Here is a 23,082-nt window from a genome sequence, read left to right as displayed (position 1 = left end):
ATGTTAAATAGAGTTCCGCGTGAGTCCTGAGTACTATAGTAATAAGCTATAGTGTATGTCGGTTCCACGGTAGAAGCATAGACAGCTCATGAAGAGGTATCATCATCATCATCATCATCATCAGCCCATATATGTTCCCACTGCTGGGACACAGGCCTCCTATGAGGGTTCAGGCCATAATCCACCACGCTGGCCAAGTGCGGGTTGGCAGATGTCACATGTCGTCGAACTTTTGATTCTTGAACATGCCGGTTTCTTCACGATGTTTTCCTTTACCGTTTTAAGCAGTGGCGATGTTATCCACATGTGCAGATAAATTGAAAAATCAATTTATTTCCTGTACGCTCGCCCGGTCTCGAACCCCGACTTATCGATTTTGAAGTCCGAGGTTCTCACCACTGAGCCACCACTGCTTTAGAAGAGGTATACGAGCAGAAAATTTCCATTTAATTAATAGTTAGTGCACATCGAAATCGAAAAATAACTACACCTACTAAAGATACGGGGGAAAAACGGAGCCAGCGCTGCAATCCCGCCCATTACACCGGGATAGACGCAGCATCAAAATAACAAATGTTAAAAATAAACACGACGAATAAGTGTGATCTCAACACGGTGAAACTTGTTACTGCGATGCGGACTCTCAACTATTGACCTCGTTAGTTTGAACAAAGCAGCACGTAAAACAACCGCGACACTCGACGCTTGCCTTTTCTCAAAAATAACTCATCTCTTGACGAGGTATCATTAAGTCGGGCTTTGCGTCTGCAACCGCTTGCGTTACGTTAATGGCGCACTCAACGATCCTTGTTTTTTTACCTCATTAACAAAACGTTTTAATGTTTTGCTGTAAATATTAACGCATTAGACTTGTCTAGGCGGCAGGGTTGTTAATTAAACTCTATATCGTTTTCCCGAGGCTCCCATTGTCGTGAACAGCTCAGTACAGCGAGCATGCACGCTTCAATGGTAATAGAACAGCCAATCAGTTGCTGGGATTTGTGATATATAAGAATCACCATGTCCATACTACATAATATGTGGGCTTGAATATTTTCCCATAAAATGTAATGAAGTAAATATGGGGAAATTAATGATAATTTATAAAGCCTATGAAAGATATTATAACGAAATGACTAATTCTACGCAATAGGAGTATATAGAAGCTGTTAATATCACATCCATTCTTGAAGAAACAGAAAAGTAAATAGGAATTGTGCCAATTTTTTTTAAATAAGTAAATTATTTAAAAAATCGCACATGTAATTGAAGATAAAAAACTACATGTAATATAACCCACATAGACTATTTAAAATTATTCCATTTATGATTGCTAAGCACCAAAATCACAATTTAAACAAAGCTTCACCACAGAACGTTCTAGAAAGCAATATTGCATAACTCGCCTAAGAAAATATGTGCGGACAATAATTTTTGATTTTTCCCCGGCCTCGGCCCTCAAGCTGCCGACCTCCAAGCTCCGTGCTTTTAATTACTGCGGCCGACTCGAGAAAATATTTAGCCACGCGTCCGCACCAACCACCCTTAATTACTAATGAGCTTTTATTTCTCTATTATACTGCATATTACTTCATTATTATTAGAAATTTGTGTATTTCTTTTTTTTTGGTTTATTATATATAATATGTCATTGAATACTTTTTGGTTGTTTCCGCAGTAAGCATACATATTTACCATAATTTAAATTTGGTATAAATTTGTATAGAACGAAATAATAATTTGTTATTAGCCGAATATGTTATTGTCGATTGTTTAAACAAATCTGTATAACATTATAATACGTGTTACATGATCATATGAGTTACATTTAAAACCATTATTAGCAAAGGAATCTACAATAAAAATACAGCTCAGGCCCGAACACAAAAGCACAAATCCACGACACAAACACACACATAGTCATTTTCATTTCAAGGAGTACCCACTGGCATCTTCGTCGGGCGACGGAAAAATAAGAGGAAACCTCCGGGAGCAAATTAGAGAGGCTCGCTTCCGTAATAAGAGTGGACCCTGGGACCCTATTAACTGAGGCCCATATTGTTGTATTATTTTTTCATCTGCTCATATTCTCCGCTTTTGCATTTGTGTTTTTTAATTTCGTTTCGTAAATGCGGTCTGTTTAAGAACTTCATAAACATGCACAAATATGCAATGCTATTTTAATCAACGTTACAATAGTTTTCTATTATTAAACGACGTCGGTTTAGTGGTTAGCTTGGTTAGTTTTAACATATAAGAGCGTGTTTTGTGTAAGAGTAAGTAAAGGGTATTGAGATTTTGAATTCGTAAGATTTTTGTATATATGAAATTGATAATTAATTTTAAATCTCTGCATAACAGTTTAAAAATTCCGTCTTCATATCATTCCAATGATAATAAAAGAAGAAATCATATATATTTATACATATATATCTTATCTATTTGTACATTTATAATTTTTGAGATTCACTTTTGTATTGTTGTGTTTATCATAATTCACTTCATACTGAATTGTTAAGGTAAATAAAACTCTACTAAATGCATTGTACTTTCCAGTTAATGCTCAAGCGATAATATTTGTTTGATCGAACACCTACCCACTACTGGCATTATTTCATCTCATTTGGCATTAAATTAATTAGTTATCGTAACCATAGCTCATAGACTGCACTCCCGCTTCGCGTTAATTTCATAGCAATTAATAAATTCGACAATTAATTGGTACAAAAAGAGGCGGGGTGTAGCTTTGGAATCGCAACGGAATCGCGGCGGGATCGCAGTAAATCACATTCGCACAATGCCGGCAGGTGGCGGCAGCGTCGCACGATAATGCTCGCGTTTAATTACGCGGAATAATTAGTGAACGGAATATTTTCCGGGCCCTAACTATCTCCGCCTTCTTCCGGCGATAACTAGGCGGTAATTGCGGATTAACCTCGCATTCAGAATTTAATAGGTGCTCGAACTGAAGCTCCATACTCCCACTCGTACCCCAATAATGCTATTTGTTTAGTGATGTCGAATTAATCGCACACCAGATGATATGAGATATTATTCACAACATATTCCGAACGTGCCTTAATGGATATCGGTCGCGAAAATGTATCGTGTTTGCGATATTAAAAACGTTTCGTACGACTGCAAGTCAATAGATATCGGGAAATTTAATATGCGAAAGTGGTGTGTGGATTTGCAATATTTTAAACTGAGCCGCTCGGCACCCAGTGGCGATTGTTTTAGATCGCGTCCTGCGGGAGCAGCGGCAGTGTTGCAGACGGCACGTGCTGGCGATGTAATTTGCGCTTTATGGCACGTGAATAATTCGCGATAATCCCTCACCCCCGACCCGTGCCCTCCCACCTTCCATGTTACCACGACGACGTTTGATCTATGTAATAAAAACTGAAAAAATAATAATATAAGCGCATTTGACGCTCACCTGCGACAATTCCTACGAAGTGTAGTTATTGCCGACCCGGGGGGTGGCTAGTTGAGCGTGAACTTTTGATATTGGCGCGAAATATTAATTTCTCAGCGCCAATAAACAGCCGAGCGTACGTAATGCTGGCAAATTAAGCTGAGTGCCTTTAATATTATTTCGTAGAAAATTTTAATTTATGGAGCGATATTACCGCGTAGCGACGTCGATGGAATTTATTTTAGAGCTAATTATTTTGTTGTGAAATATTCAGGTGGCTATTTCAATTGTTAACGCTTTTGAATTACCAAAATAAGGCTTGATTTATTACCATCGATAATGCAAAATGTTTTATAGTGAAATTGTATGTAGATACCTAATTACATTGCTAATTGCAATGTTTAGAATCAATGTATACTATACACGGTGATAATAAATTTCTAGAATATTTCATTAACATATTGGTTTACTGTCGAGTCTAATAAATGTGTTCGCATATGTATTGTGTACGCTCTGCTATGTGCCAACACATGCAAACATTTATTTATCTTAAAACAGGGGTAAGAACTAAGAACAGGTAAAATACTCAAACATTTTTGAGCTGCGTACAAAAACCGAATAATATGCAACCTGCTGGCATGTCGATTTGAATAATAAACAAAACGCTCGGTGAATTTCAATTCTGAAAAAGTTTTTGAGCGGGCCTGTTGTGGGGCAATTACCAATATTACTTAGTACCTAGTCGGGCTTTGAACGCGCCAGATGGCGTTAGGGTGATGATTTAAAAATCACTGCACATTGTTCAGAGAGCAACTAATTGCAGGGAAAGTGGGGTCGAATGGACTCCGACTAAATCATTTACTAATAGAAACGGATGGAATGCACGAGATGCGTTTTAGAGTAATCGGATGATTGAATTTGCGCAATATTCGATGTATTCATTTCATTTTATTTGTTTCAGATTGGATTTGACGAATTGCTATTGGATTTGCGTTCCATGTAAGTATTGTTGGTATTTATCATAAATTTCTATGAAATGTATGACAATAGTATGCAGATGTCCTACAATCATTGGTGTTTATAATAATGGTGTTAATAACTGTTTAGCATTTTGCATGTAACCTAGTGATTAATGAGATCTAGAAATAGTCATTTAATAAGTGTTAATAGTAATTGCATAAATCGGCTTCTAGTATAGATTATGTATGTTTGTTGAGTTCATTTTCAGACTAGTAAGTAGTGTTTAATTGCACTGGTATGTTATAATGTTAAATTTCCGACTACAACAGTTACTCGTATCCCACACTAGATGATTACATAATTTAACAAGAGCAGTTAAAAGTGGCCGTGACGGTTGAATGAACCGAATTGGTTCACTGAATAAATCTCCTATTTCCTGTGAATCAGATTCATTTCCTTTTTACTAGGCCGATGTACATTTGTCAATACATTTCGGCTACGAGCCCTGTAATTTGTCGATTGATTTTAATAATGCTAAGTGCACTTGTGTTTTTTTGCGTTTTGCGTTTTGCGTTTTGTCTAGCAGTGAGAACTGCGAGTTTGTATTTTACCTCTAGGTTGGATGTTGGATGCCAATTAGATTATATATGATGTATATTTTATTGCATATATTTAATTGTCTATTAATGAAGAATATTTAAATTATGCGAAAAGTATAGATTTCTACTCAATATATCTGTAAATTCAAAAATTAATTCGATAGCCCAAGTTTACACCTGCCTTTTTTTCTACTTTTATTAGAGAGACAATAAAATGTAGTAAATATTATGATTTTTATTTCTAATATTATAAAAACTATGTATTAATAAGTTGATACTACGTTACTTCAGCACAGCCCCAAAAATTTCTTAAACGTATTTTATGCATGCACCGTTTAGTCAAGCACGAAACTGTCATACATTATCGTTCCACTCGATGGAACAAAACCCGCTATCTAGACCTGAAGATTATCTGAGAAATATCCTCGGCTTCCGCGCCATCGCCGTCCGAATGCTTTTTTAGCCAAAGCTTTATCACTTCCGTGGGGACGTGTACGGTGGAACGTAGATTTATAGATGCTAGATTATTTTTATATTAATTTTAATTGTGTGCTTCCAAATTTGTGCATGTAGTATTTACCATTGTATTCCTGATGTTTACTTTTTATGTAAACGTTACTAATATTTCGACCAATTTCATCTGTACTTATTAGAATTTGTGTGCATGCCAAGGAAATTACGAATTAGTTATGATTATAGATGTAGTTTTTTTTTTATTTTTGTTTATGTGTCTATGACATGTGCTGATAAATTTTATGACAGTTCATCCATTGTTAATTTTATTCGATCCTGTACCCGAACTGTGTCGGTATAGAAAACTTTATTGAAAACTAAGGATAATGCAATAAAGGTATTTCCTTTACTATTTATTTAGATATAGGTATAGCATGAGTAGAAGTAGTCTGAGTATTTCATAATTTTTTAAGAAATATTTGACACAACAATTTATAGAATTATGATGAATATCGTTGTTAATCAGTGATCTTCAATATAAATATTGTAAGGAAATGTAAAACTATCTTCATTTTTCTATATTAATTGTTATGGGTATATTGTACATTCAAAGATATATAATAGTTATTCAACATAGTTTAGATTTTGAAAGAATAAAACACACAATGTCCATTTAAAAGCCCGATGTATCTAAATACAACAAATTATTTAAGTTTAGTACGACAGTTAGACCATACAAATTAAACGGCACATCCAGTTATGCTATCAAATGCTGGCTAGTGCAGAATGCAGGCATTTGATCACTTTTATAGCCGGATGCAGTAAAATAAATGTCGCGGTCCATCGCTGGCCCCGTCTAATGATACCCCACTTATTATCATGTACTTTGTATGTGGTAATGGATTGACCAAACTGCTCCCTTAGATTGTTGTTGTTATTTGACTTTTTGATAGAATCTGTATGGGTTTTATATGACTGATGATTTTCTTTGACGGAGTAGAATGATGAAAGATTTTAGGAAATTTTATACTTTGTGAATTAACCTCTTTTTCCAAAGCGTAGTAATGTAAAGTTTTGAACTTTTATGAACCTCGTAGAATGAACTATTTAACATACATCATATATGTTCCCACTGCTAGGACACAGGCCAGTGCGGGTTGGCAGATATTTCTACATATTCTATCATTCATTATTTCAATTATAAGGTACAAGCTTATTGATAAATATTATTGTATGAAGATTGCAGGGATTAGGTAAACAGGCCATGAGAAATATTTACGTATTAGAATTATTTATATGTATCCAATTGAAACCCAGGCAGTGGTGGCTCAGTGGTAAGAACTTCGGACTTAAAATCGAAATCTGTGTCCCAGCAGTGGTAATATATATGGGCTGATGATGATAATGATGATCTAATTGAATGATAAATATTAAAGCTTCCATCTTCGTAGTTATTTAAGCAATCCTTTCCTGAACTGTACCTATCCTATCCTATACTCAAATAAATTAAATTTATTTTTATATAACCAACGAATTTCACCAAAATAATTTCCGATTTTGGAAACAGCAAACACGCCACGTTCGGCACACAGGCTAATCCGAAACTAGTTTAGAATAAACACATTTCCTTATCAGGCGCAGTAGCCGGCGGCGATCGGCAATATATTGCAGATTTCCTGCCATGCTGGCGAGTAATGTGTTTCCGCACAGCCCCGCCCTGGACGCGTTACGCACTGCCTCCGTCGAAACTTAATTTTCAAAGACGTACTGTAAATACGCTTTGATTTATCAAACTGTGGCTTAAATAAATAACATAATATGCTACTGCGGTGGACTGGTGATGATATCTCGATCTCGTACAAAGCATCATTTGTTGTACTGAAGTGGTTTTGATTTAATACAAATGATCATAGGCATTTTTAGTGTTACAATAAAAGCATGTCTAATAATACCTAAGTGTAGTTTAGAATTGATCCTTCTCCTTTATGAAAATGTATATGTACGTATTTATGAAATTAAATTTTCACAAATGAAAAGTTTTTATATGTTAAATATGTATACTACATTTTTACACATGAAAACTTTTCTTTTACATGAAAAAGTGGTTTAAAATTATGATTCAGGAACTTTGGAACACTTGTTTAAAATGTCTATAGATCGCAGTTTGGTTTATTCAGTGCACGAATGCAAATAAAGAAGCATCCAATCTTATATTTATATCAGAACTTATCGTATAACCAGAAAAGTCGTATATAAAAGGCTCGTATATCTCGCAAAATGTGCATCTTAGACCGGTCATTTTTCATTGGTCACATTAAGGTCCACGGCGGAAGTGGCGACCCTAAATAAATATATTCTATGGGTAATCGACGGTGAACTAGTAAGAGGGGTCATTTGTTACTTGATGAACTATAATGTTTTAATAGAAAATATTTACTGTGAAAACGGGATTGATCTGTTAAATAACAATAAGGTTACCATTGAAGCCAAAATGTTTAATTAAATATTAAGTACCAATACATCACATGATTTCAATGGGAATTTCTGTCAATTATGTTTCTTAATTTATCATGTATATTGCACTTTCAAATCAATATTACTAAACCGATTTCGCTCAATTTTGTAAAACATGTTCCAGATCTCGCAATTTATACGTAAAAATTGTTTATCTGAGTTAACACTTAGTACGCGAATAAAAAAATGATATAAAATAAAATAGAACTGCATTTTTGGGGTAGTAATTTGCGTAATATATTTCGGCACTTGAGATCCACTGGAGACTATACAAATTAGATATCAATCTTGAACGAATAGTTTAGTAAAGTAATGAGGACTAATTATTATATAGACCAAAATAGAATGACTTTAACTAAATTTATAATAGGTTTAGGGCCAGTTACCCCATATACATGACGTGTTTTTTCAAACATTGTCATTTGAACAAGATATTTTAACAGATCAGTCAATATCATCCTAGCATCACAGTATTATGAGAAGTTGTTCAATTGGAAATACATATTTTGCAGCACTTTGTTTAAATGATGTTGCTCAGACTTAATTGAACCTGCAACACCCTGTGTTGCTTGCAACATTTTAACAACAACTCTGTAACGTGTTATTACAACTTTGTTGCAAAACAAATTATATCCTATGAATACCGACGGTAGTTTACATGATACAACATGGATAAATCACTAAAACAATATTAATAACAAACATTTTGACATAAGTCGGTGTCATTCCGTGCCTCGAGCGTGACTCGTCACGCATTCAGTAATTTCCGCTCACAATTAATCATTTTACCTGATACTGGGTTTTAATAACACTTCAATTCTATAGTTTATACGAAATAGCTGGAAGTCCGATCAAATAAAAACAATGGGAATAATTGAAAATCACCATGAATGATGATTTATCATCGCATATGAAGAATTTAATAAGATTTTATTGGGATTGTTTTCCACGCAATCTTAATACCTGCGTGCAGTAGAAAATAAATAAAGTAAATTGGTGAAAATATTATTTCTAAATTTACTAAAAACATCTGTAACCTCGACCTATTTTTATATTTCAAATGTGAATTGCATATTGTATAATAAACATCATTTGTATTTCTAACGAGATAAAATGAAAAATTCTTACGCGAGATAGTGTAATCTTAAGCAGTTTAAGGAACAATATAAAGATTTACATAGGGTATAAGTGTCGTTTGTAGACAAAATAAATTCGTTCATTTATTGCCTTTGAAATAAAAATAACAATTTAGATATAAATTCGCAGTAATTACTTGAGTCTAATTTTCTTAAAACGTATATTTTTTTATAAATAACGTTACGCTATTAAAAATTCACAAATCTAATAAATTATCATCACATAGTTTCTAATTCGCACTTCCAAACATAACAAGAACACCTCCCAGCTAGCAATTCCACGCGTGCAAGACCGTATAAATGAACTAATAATATAAAAGTACGCACAATTAGTGGTGGGGCCGCCACGCGTACCCTCAAGATCACTCCGCCGGCCACCGACTGCGGTTGCTAATTGCTTTATTGATTCTGTTCGAGCCGTTGTAACCGTATCGCTTGCTAATTATAACTGATGTACATTGTTATCTATGTATTGAAAAGTGTGGAAAAAATTTTCTTTGTATTTTTTAGTGTATGATTAACGTATCGATTTCATCGAGGGTAACAAGGAACATAAAACAATCCAATTTTTGTACGTAATTTTTCTAATCGCTATTATAGTATTGTGAATGTTATTTTAAATTCACTAAAACGTAGTACCAGTGAACATAATTTATTAATCGATTTTAATTACTTATTTTTGGCTTACTCCCATTTTGCGAATTAATATCTTAAGCGACTGTTTGACACGAATACTTCAACGGATATCCATTTTAATTACACAGAGTTACTATTTTTAACAAAGAAAATGTATATTACATAAATAATATCATTATATACAAAACCACTCTTATTTAACGTCACTCGTACCTTAAACATTACCCATGAAGAGCATTAACTTTTAATTCAACACTTCATCCATTTCAAATCGAAATTAATCTCTCTCATATACGGATATATTGCACTCGCACTCGATTTGTAACGGGCCAAGAACAAAACAGTGTCTTACAGTACTCATGATTGATAGAACTACGCATGATACCGACCAAAAAACCTTCCTAATGGCGGGCTTTTAAAAATATACGATAGTCGTCACCTCGGAGAGCTAATGGCGTCGATATGTTACACGCATCAATCCTCTATTCTATGCATGTCTGCGCGGCGGGATCTAATTAATTATGGTAATTAAACAGCCTGATATAGTGTTGCGGACGTGACAGTTCACTGGGAATTTTGTGTCCCGCACGGTTTTGGTTTTCCGTCTGATATATTGGGTAGTATTAGAGATTTTAGTAAATATTAATGTGGTAGAACCTGTCCTTCTGAAAAACGTATCTCAGTTTTGATTATGTAAAAAAATATTGGTGTGATAGCGTCACATCGGATTCTTTTGTATCTTAACATTTTTAAGATTAGACCTTATTTTATTTACTTATTTGCTCAAATACAATAAATCAATATTAGTAGATAAGTGCCTAAATAAGCAATAATAGTAGAAGTAAGGTGCCTAAATTCAAGAAGAAATTGCAAAACTTTTATCTATTATAATGTCTTTAATATATTTCTAACCACATCATAAGGGCTATTTTATATATTTAATTACTCTAAGTCATTTTACTTTCAAAATCGCCCCAAACTAAAATCTGATTTTGCCCGTGTTAAGAGCTATATCCTCAAAACGTATGAACCATCTTATACACCCGTGGTACATATACCATTTCGCAGTGATGTTGCCGTACCAAGACAGAGTTATTATTCCCTGTCAACACTTAATAAATGAAGATGAAATTATTTCTCAGTACGTCTGCGAATGCAACGTCAATAGCGATCTTTGTACCTCACATTCGTAGCAGAAAAAGTTCATACGCACGCCTGCGAATCTCCAACTCTGTAATGACGGGACTCAAGTTATAAGACGCGAAAAGTTTGGATTATTCTTGCGGATTGAGTAACTTTCCGTGTTTCTTTCGTAACGGTATATATGATATAGATGTATGTACAATATAATAAGAAGAACCATATATTAATAATGCGTAGTATTTAAATTTTTTTAAATATTATCAAGTTTAATCGTTTCATCGTTGATCAACCATTTATTAGGCTATAAAATAACTTTATTTGAAAATTATTTTGATACAAAATTTGGACAGATCCGATTATAATACAACTTAAGAATACCCAAAGGCAACGAATTAAATATGTTATATGTAGGTGATATATATCTTCAGATAGATCTAGGCTATATTTTATACCGTCTTTGGGGAAGACGAGGAAGTTATCAATTCGACTGTTTTCTTTTGTTTTGTTAAACTGTAAGTCCGAGGAATTTATTGATGATGATACGTGTGATACTTTTTATGTTGTTGAAATTGTTGACATATGGTCCCATTCTAATATGCATTGATGCCTCCCCACCAGAGGAACACCGGTGACTTGATTTGTAGAAAAAAATGTATTGTAAATTTTGAGTTGATTTCTTTGTATCAATTCAATCATGCAAACTTTAAATGTAACTACAAACCTACAGCATTTCTAAATTGACGATTGCAGTTCTAATATAGTTGCAGCCTGCTTTTTCAAGGTCCCTGTTGTAGCCTCGCCTCTGCGCTTCCCTTGTAACATACGAGCACATTCCTGACGAAGAATGATGCTTTCGGCTGCTCGCGAGTAGGTAGTGCTTTGTTCGAGTGATTAAGTACCTCGGGACGGCGTTCCTAAGCCCTTCAGCTAATGAGTTGAAAGTCGGTATTAATCATGATGACGAACCGGACGAGCCCTGACGGATTGTGGGTGGTTTTGTTGACGGCTTTGAACTTGAGATGTTTACGTAAAAAAGTGTGATCAATGATCTTTCGGCGTCGGTGCCTTTTGGACACTTGTAGAATTTAAGATGGGTTTGGATTTGTATCATTTTAATATATGCTACGAATGAAATAACAGCATTATATTGAAGGTTATGTACGTGACGTTTATCTATGTGAAACACGCCTTATGCGAATGCGAATTGGTTTTCTGATTTTAAAAAGCAATTCTAGTATAATTAGAATCACTAATGCTGTGTGTTTATAGACAATAAATTTCTTTCTTTCTTTCTTTCTAAATAAATTCATATTAGACATATTTATGTATCTAATGTTTATAGTTCTTCAAAACAAATCAAAAGCGATTTTATGAAGGGGTTTAGGGTTAACTTTAAAGTAATGAAAAAATAATATGATATCGCTGGTACTGCTTCTAATATAAATATATTCTATGGTGTGAGGGTGACTAGTAAGTACGTATTCAGAACATTGAGACGTGTCGCGCGCGAAGACGCGCGGATGACTGAGCCGTCGCGCAAATTAATGTTCTTTTTTAAGAGTTTATTTTTTAAATCACACAAAAGCAACGTGAGTAATGTCTTTTGGTTTTTTAACGGATTAAAATTTTATGTTCGTCACAATTTGATCGGTACGTGATGGCATGTGACATTAACATGACAAATTGACTAATTATTCTTAATCCGACCGAATCCTTTGTGCTATGCGAACCACTACGTGAAGGGTATATATTTATTATTTCATATATATCTGTACCTAGCTAATTAAAATTGTAATGAACATGTATTGAAGTTTTTAAAAATGTACAACAATTTAAAGAATAGGTAAGGATATAATTTAAGAGGCGCAGAAAGTCCGTCTTTTCATTTATTCGGAGACAAAAGTAGCGTACCTATATGCGTAAAACTGCAAGCTCCGGGGATTTTGTATTCACATTAATGTCGCGTTTTATTATAATAACAACCGGAGACATTACCCGTTTAGTTTGTCACAAATGCGTACATTTTTCGTTGCAACCGATCTGCAGGTAAACTGAGGTCGAATACTTAGACTTACTATTCTTAATATTATGAAAAGAATTGAATTAAATTTTAAGGAATGAAGACTGCTATATGAAGCCTACTTAGATAACAATAAATAACTTTGTCAAAGAATTATTATTAATATTATTAGAATTTGGGTAATCTTTTTATACTACTTTTTACACATTCAAATGAAAATTCAAAATGATGTATAAAATTAATAAACATAGAATTGTTATTTTCTTCATCACTATAATGTAAAATCAAAAATTTCGTCATAATTATCTATATAACGATCGGAAATGTATTAATTGCCTTTCGTCACAATCTACACCAGACTGGAACGAATATTTTCAAAATAAAACAATTTTTACATTAGTAGCAACACAAATATCAAAACCAGTTCGTCCTTAACGAACCTCAGCTGACAATAGTCAAGTAACGTGGAAACAGTGGCTGAGATTCCGCGCCATTCCGCGAATCCCGGAAAAACTGACGAATATGTCCCCGCGGATATAAATTAAAGTGAGTGGCGGTTTATGGTAATGCGCTCCTGTCATAGTTTTGTTCCACTGTTTCGTGCCGTAGTTTGTTACTGTTTCAACCGGGACTATTTTCATGTAAAACCTACGTATATTGCTATAAAATTGAAAATATTCTGCAGCACTTTTAACCTTTACCATGAATGCGTTGCATTCGTAGGTGTACTAAGCCTCGTGTCTCATTGATGGATTTTTATCAATATATTTTAAGCTCGTCATTGTGAAAGATAATCATATTTGTATATTTTCACTTTTCAGTTATATCATATCATATTTTTTTCAATTTGTTAGAGGATCAAAATTTCATTCATGGCGCTACAAAGTAGCAGAAATGGTATTAAAATAGAATATACAGTATTGCACATCTGTCCTTTGAAAGGGCATTTACTGGGATGGACAATAGACAGTGCCTCGATCGGCGTCTTGTGAGCGCATACATCATCCATGTATGTACAACATACATGCCAATGCGCATTCACAATAATAGGTCATATGACGCATTGTAGGCGTCCTGTATAGAACGTTCTAGACATTTGTGAGATATAATTAGCGTGAAACGATTAATTCAATCTAATATATTATATTTAGCTGGATGAAATGTTCTGGGTCTGGATGTGATAATTTCACGATATAATTTGTAGAATCGATATTATCACTATAAATTATGTTATAAACCAATAAGTATATAATAGTTATAAGTAGGAAGTTCAAATTCACTGTAAAGAGTAAGTACCTAACTAATGCTGTTTGATTTCAATACAACCAAATCTTAATTTACTTTGGTTAAATAAAGAGTTAAGGGGGAAATGATTACCGCAGAAATACAATATATTTATGAAACTTTTCGTAATGTACTTTCTTGTGTTACGCGAATTACTACCATCGCTAAGTACTCACACGATAGCTCATCATTTATTCGCAAACATCAGTTGTGTATGCCGTTCAATAACGCATAGTCAATGCAAGTGAAACGAATGCGAAGGGCGTTAATTCAGCGGAGACACCCAAACAAGCTCTTTGTGAATCACCTGTTGGTTCAATAGGTCAATGTTACAGTACACAAGGAGTTTAGTGAAACAGACTTTTGTGGTTGTTGAATGGTACGCAGTCGGAGCTATTGTGAGCCCGGACAATGGCGTATGCGCGATTGAATCGTTTGGATGCTGCTAGCGTCTCGGTTGAAATGGAGAGTGCCGAAAGAGATTCGTATTATGTTGGCATTCATTGGATTGTGTGACTGTGATTTAATTGCAGAAGAATGATTTTAATTATGTTATGGAATTGCGTGAAGCAATTGATTGTATCGTTATTTTAATGTCAACCAGTTTGGTACGGTTGTTATGGTTTAATTCATTTTGTAAATAAATTATGAGCATATATTATGATATATTTATCGTAATGTAGATAATACATATAATGTTTTATCGAATTATAAATTAAGAATAATAATTAACATTTTTAATAACCAGCTTCAAAGACGAGTTAAATATTCAGAGTTGTTGAAACTGTAGGTAACTTGCAAAGAGACAGAGAAAATTCGCAAGAAATCTTAGATACAGAGATACAGAGTCTACATTAGATATCTTTACTATTTACTATAGATAATGTTTTGTATGGTTACATTAAAACCGTCATACAATAATTTTAGACTTAATTGAGTGTTGTCCTAACTCGTAACACTCGTTTACGTAAAGTTTAAAAAGTAGGTACACGACGCAGGTGTTTTTTAACTAGAGAGCAGTCATATATTTATTTGGTCTCATAGAAGAAAACTGCCTAATGCTGATAGCGATCTTAAAGTAAACACGTGGTTATACTAAAAATTCAAGTGCATTTTGCATTCGTATAGTCCACGATCATTCAATGCGAATGTATTTTGTTCTGTCAAGCGCGAACGGATTACTGGCATTCGATCCTACAAAAATATCTCACGGGGCTGCAATAATATCAACGCAAACACACATTTATTATTCTCGAAAGATAATATTAATAAATACCGGTACCAATTCAAACATTTGCGGAGAAAACACGCTACTGGACGCCGAACAATAGCTATGAGGTTCCTTCAAAACCACTTAACATGGGGCTGACAGGTTACTTCGATTACTATTATACGCCCTCAGGCAAGCAATTGGAGTTTATTTTTTGTCCATAAAAACATTTTTCTGATTCAGGGAGTTATATCTGCAGGCTGTTCTCACGGCTATATTCGCGGCTTTGATGACGTCAAACCTAACGTGGACAGAAAAATATCGCAAGTAGGTTTTATAACACGAGTTCAAATAACTCTCATTCGAATTTAGAATAATCATACATATATGTGTTTTAGTTAAATAGTAAAGGATTAAATAACTCATTCTATAAAATATTTATACGGAAATGGAATGAATCATTTTAACCCAAACCTAGATTAGATTTTATTACAACAATTGAATGATAATTGTGATAAGTCCGATATATTGCTTTCTGATCACTCTTCAACTTGTTTCATGTATATATTTCAATTATCCTACTAATATTATAAAAACGAAAGTTTGTAAAGGATATGTGTGTATTTGTTGCTCTTTCACGCAAAAACTACTGAACCGATTGCAATGAAATTTAGTACGTAGACAGATGGACAACTGGAATAACATACAGGCAACTTTTTATCCCGATATTCCTACAGGATAGAAACTTACGCGGGTGAAACCGCGGGGCGCAGCTAGTGAGATATATATTTCAAATATGAGTTTTCTTTATGTATTATATTAAAATCGTCAAAGATAAATCGCTAATATTATATACTAAACTAGACATTAATCAATTAAAAGTATGATGATTATGCCTAATGTGAAAAATTAAATTTTAGAGATTTATATTTTATTTACTTCGGTTCAAAATCTTGTTATGTTATCAAAATCGTTTTAAATATTCTATAAAATTGAAATTCTCTTTCAACCTGGTTTGGTCACCACTACAATATAAAAAAACTCACACACATATCCGTTTCTTGCTGTCAAAGATTAGTCCTATTGAGATAACAATTCATTCCATAAAACCTAAAACAAGACTTCATACTACGACAATATAACCGTCGAACGTGATGTAAGTATTGTTTCAAAATTATTACGTGAAAAAACTTCGGAATGAGTTACCGAGGGCACTGTTTTGAAATGTAGCGACGTCATAGGCGGCTAATCGATCGCTGGAACAATATGACGTAATGGAGTGAGGGGGGAACGTCCACAGTAAACATTTACTCAGAAATGCTTGGTTTCTTTTCTCCGCTTCATATGTTTTCACTCATAATGGAAGCCAGAGGCGATCGTGGACAAATGGGGAATAATTTCGTAGCTTTTAATCATGGGGTGTTTTAATTTTTAGCTGGATCCGTTATGTAAGGGATTTGGTAAACCCCTTAAATTATAATAAGGAATTTAATCAGAAAAGATATCATGTTATAGAGTGACGAGTTTAGTAGTCATAAATATAAATAAATATTTTATTACATGTGATGTAATAAGCCCATAATTTTAGTGTACCTATGTCATAATATTTTAACTGTGTTGCAATGTAACTAAATGAATATTTGTTTTATAATAAATGTTTTAATGAATTTTTATTAATATGTAGGTATTCTTAAGTGCGATATTACTAACTCTCATCAAGCGTTCTAAGTCATTTCTAGTTATTATAGTTTTTAAAACAATTACATGCAAATATCTCTACATAGCTTTAAATCAACTACAGTGATATAATAAAATAGTAGTGACTATTATATCACAAAAAAAACTAAAGGATAAAGGCGATTCTCAGTAGCTTTTCCGAGGGGTGGTACACACAGTTGCAGGTTTAATGAATTGCATTAATATTGCATTACCGGGTTAGTGGCCCCTCCTACGTAAACAATCATTAGAGCGACTGCACTGTTTGCTAACTGAGATTTGTTTGCGAATACAAATTGACATTAAGATTTTTATTTGTGCCATTTTAGGTTTGATTCTTCGAGTGGCTTTGTAGTCGTCGCTTTAGATTTTAAAGATGTTTTAGAACCACCATTTTAGGTTTATTGTAGGTATGTATACATAGCCACCCTGAAATAGCACCTAACGAGGATACATGTATTCTGGTATAATTCTAAATAGAAAATTTTACTTTTTATAGAGATGTATAAAATTTAGTTAATAGTAAATGTGTTGGAGTTATCAATGTTTACTACGTATTTATTTAGATTTAGACAAACAGAGTTACTTCTGCGTTTAATCATAATAATGGTACTAATATTTATGGCGATGTTATGTTATATTCTACGTAAGTATGCTCTATTTTATAATATTACTTATTATCATACTGTTTTAATACGTAATAACTAGATTACCGCTCGCGGATTTGCTGGCATAGTAAAAGAAAAGATAGACAAACACAGTTTATATATCCACATTACTCTACAAATTCTCGTGGGATCTTATGGCCTATCTGGGGTCTTATACTATCCTTGTACCAAATTTCACCCAATCCAGTTGTCTAGTCGTGATGAGAAGACAAACAGACAGACAAAGTTACTTTCGCGTTTATATTAGAATTATGTATTTCGCATATATTTTTTAGAAATACCTAAATACTTTGAAATATCCGTTTGAATATGCGCTTTCTGTAAAATTGGCATCTACGTAATTTATGGCGTTCAAAGTCTGTCATTCAACTCATCGCGTTGTCTGACCAGCAAATATAGTCTGTAGCAGCCGGAAAATTGGACATCGCCGTCTGCCCAATCACACGCGACACTCCACGCAGATTAGCACTCTCCCCCTAACCAGGTCTGAAATACTATGAAAATTCCCACACGGCCGCTGTCCATTGAACCCTAATTCCGGCGTCACCGAACACCTCCTGTAGATAAAGCTGAATTGTACGTTGTTACGATTATTATTCAACCAAAAGCGATCAGGTATTGTAACCGTATATGGCTTTCCGTGCTTGTGTCTGAATATTATGAGGCGCGAATATTGACTTTGAAATGTGAAATATGTGAAGTACGTGTTGAATTTGTTCTTTGAATGCCGTTCACGGGCGTTTTATGGTTACAGGGAGGTGCTTATGATGTATTTTTGATGAATATTTTAAACATAGAAACTATGAAGTGGTATTAAAATTTAAACTCTTTATTTCTGATTCAATTTGTTTTAAAGTAATCAATAGATAATTAGAACCAGTTTTAGTAAATGCTATTAATAAATTGGCAAAAGTTTAATTTAACAAAAACCTTAAACCAGGAATATTCTAAGTATTCCAATACCTCTTGTACTTTATACAAAGCAATCCTTTTGCCGTATCAACCATCTGTAATCGTAAACTGAAGCTTGATTCGATTCGATTTCAATTCAGAAAGGAAGTCAAAGCTTGTCCGACTCCGGCTAAAAAACTCTAACCCACAGACGTGACACGCCTAAGTCGCCATCAGGTTGCGCCGTGCGTCCCAACCTATTGAAATCTTTATTTAGCATTCTAAGTACCGGCGGCTTTAATTTTTACGTTCACTATAACGTCCATACCATATTCACCTCGCGTTCCCACCACACTTACAGGTATGTACCTAGTTAATGGTGGACTGTGCGGAGTGGATCGACCCAGCGGGATCTTATGTGATACGACGATCAATGGATATTGTGTCCTGCGGTCCAAAAGTTAGAGTTTAAATTTATTCGTCGAAGCTGGTGAGTTATGGCGTTTATATACAAGACCTCAGCGGGAGAAGTAGTTTGCATAGTTATGTGCGCGTTTATCTAAGCTATATCGGGCGGTAGCGTCGACATGGGCTCGGCATTTGACTGGGCGGATCGACGCTTCATACATGTCTGAAACAATCAATAGTAATGCTTAAAAAATTCCGTTCTTTTTTGAGTTATGGAGCGTACGAAAGTAGTCGAATTTATAGATATTTATGATACAACAACAAGGGCTTTTTGAACGAAATTGATTTTATTTTTATTACTGTAAATCTGTATTAAAGTAAAAATCATATACTTTTTTATTTCTTAGAAGTTTTATCCTGTTATTAAACATAAGAAGTATCAATATAACTTGAAATTACTGTCAAATCAGGAAAATATACATTGCTATTTTTTAATATAATTTCCGATCAATACATCCACAATCCAGCATACTAAATGCAGCACAAATTAGGCAGGTTCTCCGTTGTATTGACTCCATTACCCTGCGAGGCTCGTATCAACTATTTATGGTGTTTGAGGTGCTTCATAAATATGCAGCAGTAGGCGCTCGCCTTCCCAACACCAGCTATTCAGAGGCTGAAGGATTGTCGCTAGTTGTAAGCGATAAGCGACTTTATAAGGTCATGATTAACGCATACGAAAAGGACATGACAAGAAACTGGATAGTAAACCATAGATAATGGGTAGGCTGATAAGTTTACGGTTTGTAAATGACAGATCGGATGCACAAAAACGAGTGATGGTAGATTTTTCAACCTTTAGTATAGATGGCCATGGAGTGGCCAAATCACCCCCTTGAGGGCGCTGTAAGTATAAATGGAGGTAAAAGATCCAGATAAATTTGGGGGGCGATGAAACGGTTTAGGGGGGCGATGGCTGAATATTTTTATATTTTAACTTAATATTAAAAATTTACTGAAATTAACTTTGTCTACAAAATACAGGCGCAACAAAGCAAGTTACAATTTTTTCATGAATAAAAATAATCAAAATGTCATATATTCGTTATATATAACTCAGCTACACCAAACAGTTTCCATTGTACATAACGGCTAAAAGTTAAGAATTGTCTCTTTAAGAGCCAGAGCATGCGTCTTTTTGTTGGCGGTCGAAATATTGTACAGAAGATCATCAATTTATATAGACTTTTCTATATTTTGAAATGAATGTATGAAAACGCTGTACGCTCGTATGTTCCTCCGTTTCCTTAGCGGCACGGTTGGTTAGTTGCAACGCTCCGTGCGTTACCTCACTTTCAACAGAAACTTTGCGATGTATTTTCCTGTGCATTTTTTAGAGGATCGCTTTTGTAGGCTCTACTTGTTTTAATACTAAAGTAGTGTGAGATTTTCTCAATCCTATTTTTACTAAGCGCTGTTTATTTTTTAACACTCCAAGTTGTTAAGAAAACCCCGAGTAAAAGATTAATATAAGTATGTTTATTTTGTGTAAGGCTCCTCATTTTATAAGGCTTTAATTTAACAAACTCATTAAACTCAACGTGTTTCTTGAGAAATGTTAAAAAAAGTATTTAAGTTACGCAAAAAATTTTAGCTGAACTGAAATAATCTTAAGATAAAGTTCGGCTATGTTGTATAAGAAGGCGTCATAATTATACAAATAATAAAGTCATAACCGTTTGCTCTTTGTCCTATAGTGGTGAATAAAAAAGTTATAAACCTAAAGGAATGTGATAAAATAGATTATTTATTGATTACTTTTGCTTAAACTGACTCATGACACAAGTCACATGGATAACATGTTTTATTAACCAAAATACGTAAACATGTACCTGTAGGTTAGATTTTAACAATGACAGCTATCTTATCAGGACGCCCCAATACCCATTGATTGTATACGAACTCGCATAACCCCATTCACGCGGTTGACATCTCACCTGTCAGTAACCTCCGACGATAGTTATCGAAAAAACCCATTCCCAAACCACCGATTGTTGAATTTTCAAAGACCGCCCCCGAATTATAAAGGTTTGATAAACATATCAAAGACTTGTCCATTGTAGAGTAAGTACCGAAGTTTTTAAGACATACGACACCTGTTTTTTAACAGTCTCACGGATTCAACGAGTCCTTTGTGTAAACACAATCGGGCCAAATATCGATTATCAGCATTGAATTCAAATCGAACGAGGTTTTTATCGATTACGAGACCTCCCACGAGTGATTATGACTACACAATTATATAAAAATATTTCATAAAGAAATTTTTATAAGAAAACAATTTATAAAAACGCACTTAAATAGAATTTTGTTATTTCATTGCCTAAAATAATAATTAAAAGTTGTTTCTTAGCTCCTTTCGAATAAATTTAATGGATATTTTTGTTTTGAAAAGTTGTTTATAAAACAGAAATCTTGCGTTCTGAGTTGAAAAGTTACGTCTTACTTCAAACTCCCTTTAATCGGTTACCTAATTTTAGATTCCCTTTGTAAAGATTTCATAACGTGTCAGAAATACTCGAGACTTAGAAGGTTTGAAAAGTGAGATATGACAATTCACGTGAATTCGAATGTTACGTAACTTTTATTTCAATTAAGCAAGTTTCTTTTCGGCAATTCTTATTTTGGATAAAGCTTTGGTAACTGCTAACTTAAACATTTATTATAGCTTAATTATTACGAGTTGGAAATATGTTTTGAGTTGTAATTTTCCATAGATTGTTGCAAATGTTACATCGCTGTTATTTCTGCGTTGGGAAATAAAAATGTTGCTTTAAGTTTATAATTTTATTTTAAAGATTTAAGGTTCCGACCCATGTAGGGTTTTCCAATTTTCAGGGTTATAAACAAAACAATGTCACGGGTTAATTCTAAAACTTTAGCAAGTTGTCCTCTGTTGCAGTGGTATAACCCAGAGCCCTTTGCCCGATGACCTTGGGCAGGCATAAATATATCTGTTTAAAAAAATAGGTCAAAAGTTCATGAACCTACCACGTACAAAAAAATCTATTGATCATTAAGAGGAATTATCAAAAACGTTTTATGTGATAACTCTATCTATAATTTACCTAATCTTTTCATTATTTACAGCTTATGGTTTAAGTGATGATGCAGCGAATCGCAATATGTTGATATAAATTTAAATACTACAAAACTAGTCATTCTAAAGGTAATAAAACAACTATACCTATTGGACGATTCGCAGAACTTCTAAATTTCTGTGATAAAAAAAATATTCTTATTGTACCTTCTTTTTATACATGACGGTGTGAAAGATTCCTGGACTTTATTTATAACAACTTTTATTTATAACCTTACTTATGTATCTATCCCAAAAATAATAATGGGCTATTAATCTAGTTCAAGGCCTCGTCTCAGATCCTCATGTTATATTGTTTAGATCTATTTTTGTATTCTATTCCACGTTTTAAAATACAACTAAACAATTGTCGCTGTGATAATTAAATTAACCACAAGCTAGGGCCGCCTACACAGCACGCACCGCAAGCACGTGGCTGAGTGTGCGTGACGGCGACGTGACAGAGTGCCGATTAGCCCGCTGCCTGTCTCGGCAGTCTATTTTGCATACCTATAACTTGTATATACATGATTGTGTTTGCCATTTTTCTAAACGGTTTAATTGTCGGTTGAATATTTTGTTAATATGATGTATATTTTGAAAGTTTCTTCGAAATGTATATGTTATATCTGTTAACATCATACATGGGAGGCTGAAATATCAGCTCAGATGCTATTTAATATCAATTCAGTGTGGATATTTTATTGTAATGCTTTGTATATTCGACATGAGTGATATTCAAGTTACATAATTAATATAATTTTGAATGTATATACACAATAATTATAATAAATATTTCATATTTAATAAATATAAATACCTAGTCTTGCCATAAATATTGTAATAAAGAAAAAAGAAAATTGTTAACTGCAAATAACATTTATTAC

General features: G+C 33.9%; 1 long non-coding RNA gene across 1 annotated transcript in view; it reads left to right on the top strand.

Moving 5' to 3' along the window:
• Positions 1-23,082, top strand: part of LOC119839696 — a 210,987-nt gene that overhangs the window by 86,858 nt on the left and 101,047 nt on the right. The window contains exon 2 of the long non-coding RNA XR_005288271.1: positions 4,380-4,417. This is a non-coding gene — a long non-coding RNA (uncharacterized LOC119839696). The remainder of the gene's footprint in view (positions 1-4,379; positions 4,418-23,082) is intronic.

This window comes from Zerene cesonia, chromosome 1, assembly GCF_012273895.1.
Source record: "Zerene cesonia ecotype Mississippi chromosome 1, Zerene_cesonia_1.1, whole genome shotgun sequence".
Taxonomy (NCBI): Eukaryota; Metazoa; Arthropoda; class Insecta; order Lepidoptera; family Pieridae; genus Zerene; species Zerene cesonia.
This window is presented reverse-complemented; position numbering and strand designations above follow the sequence as displayed.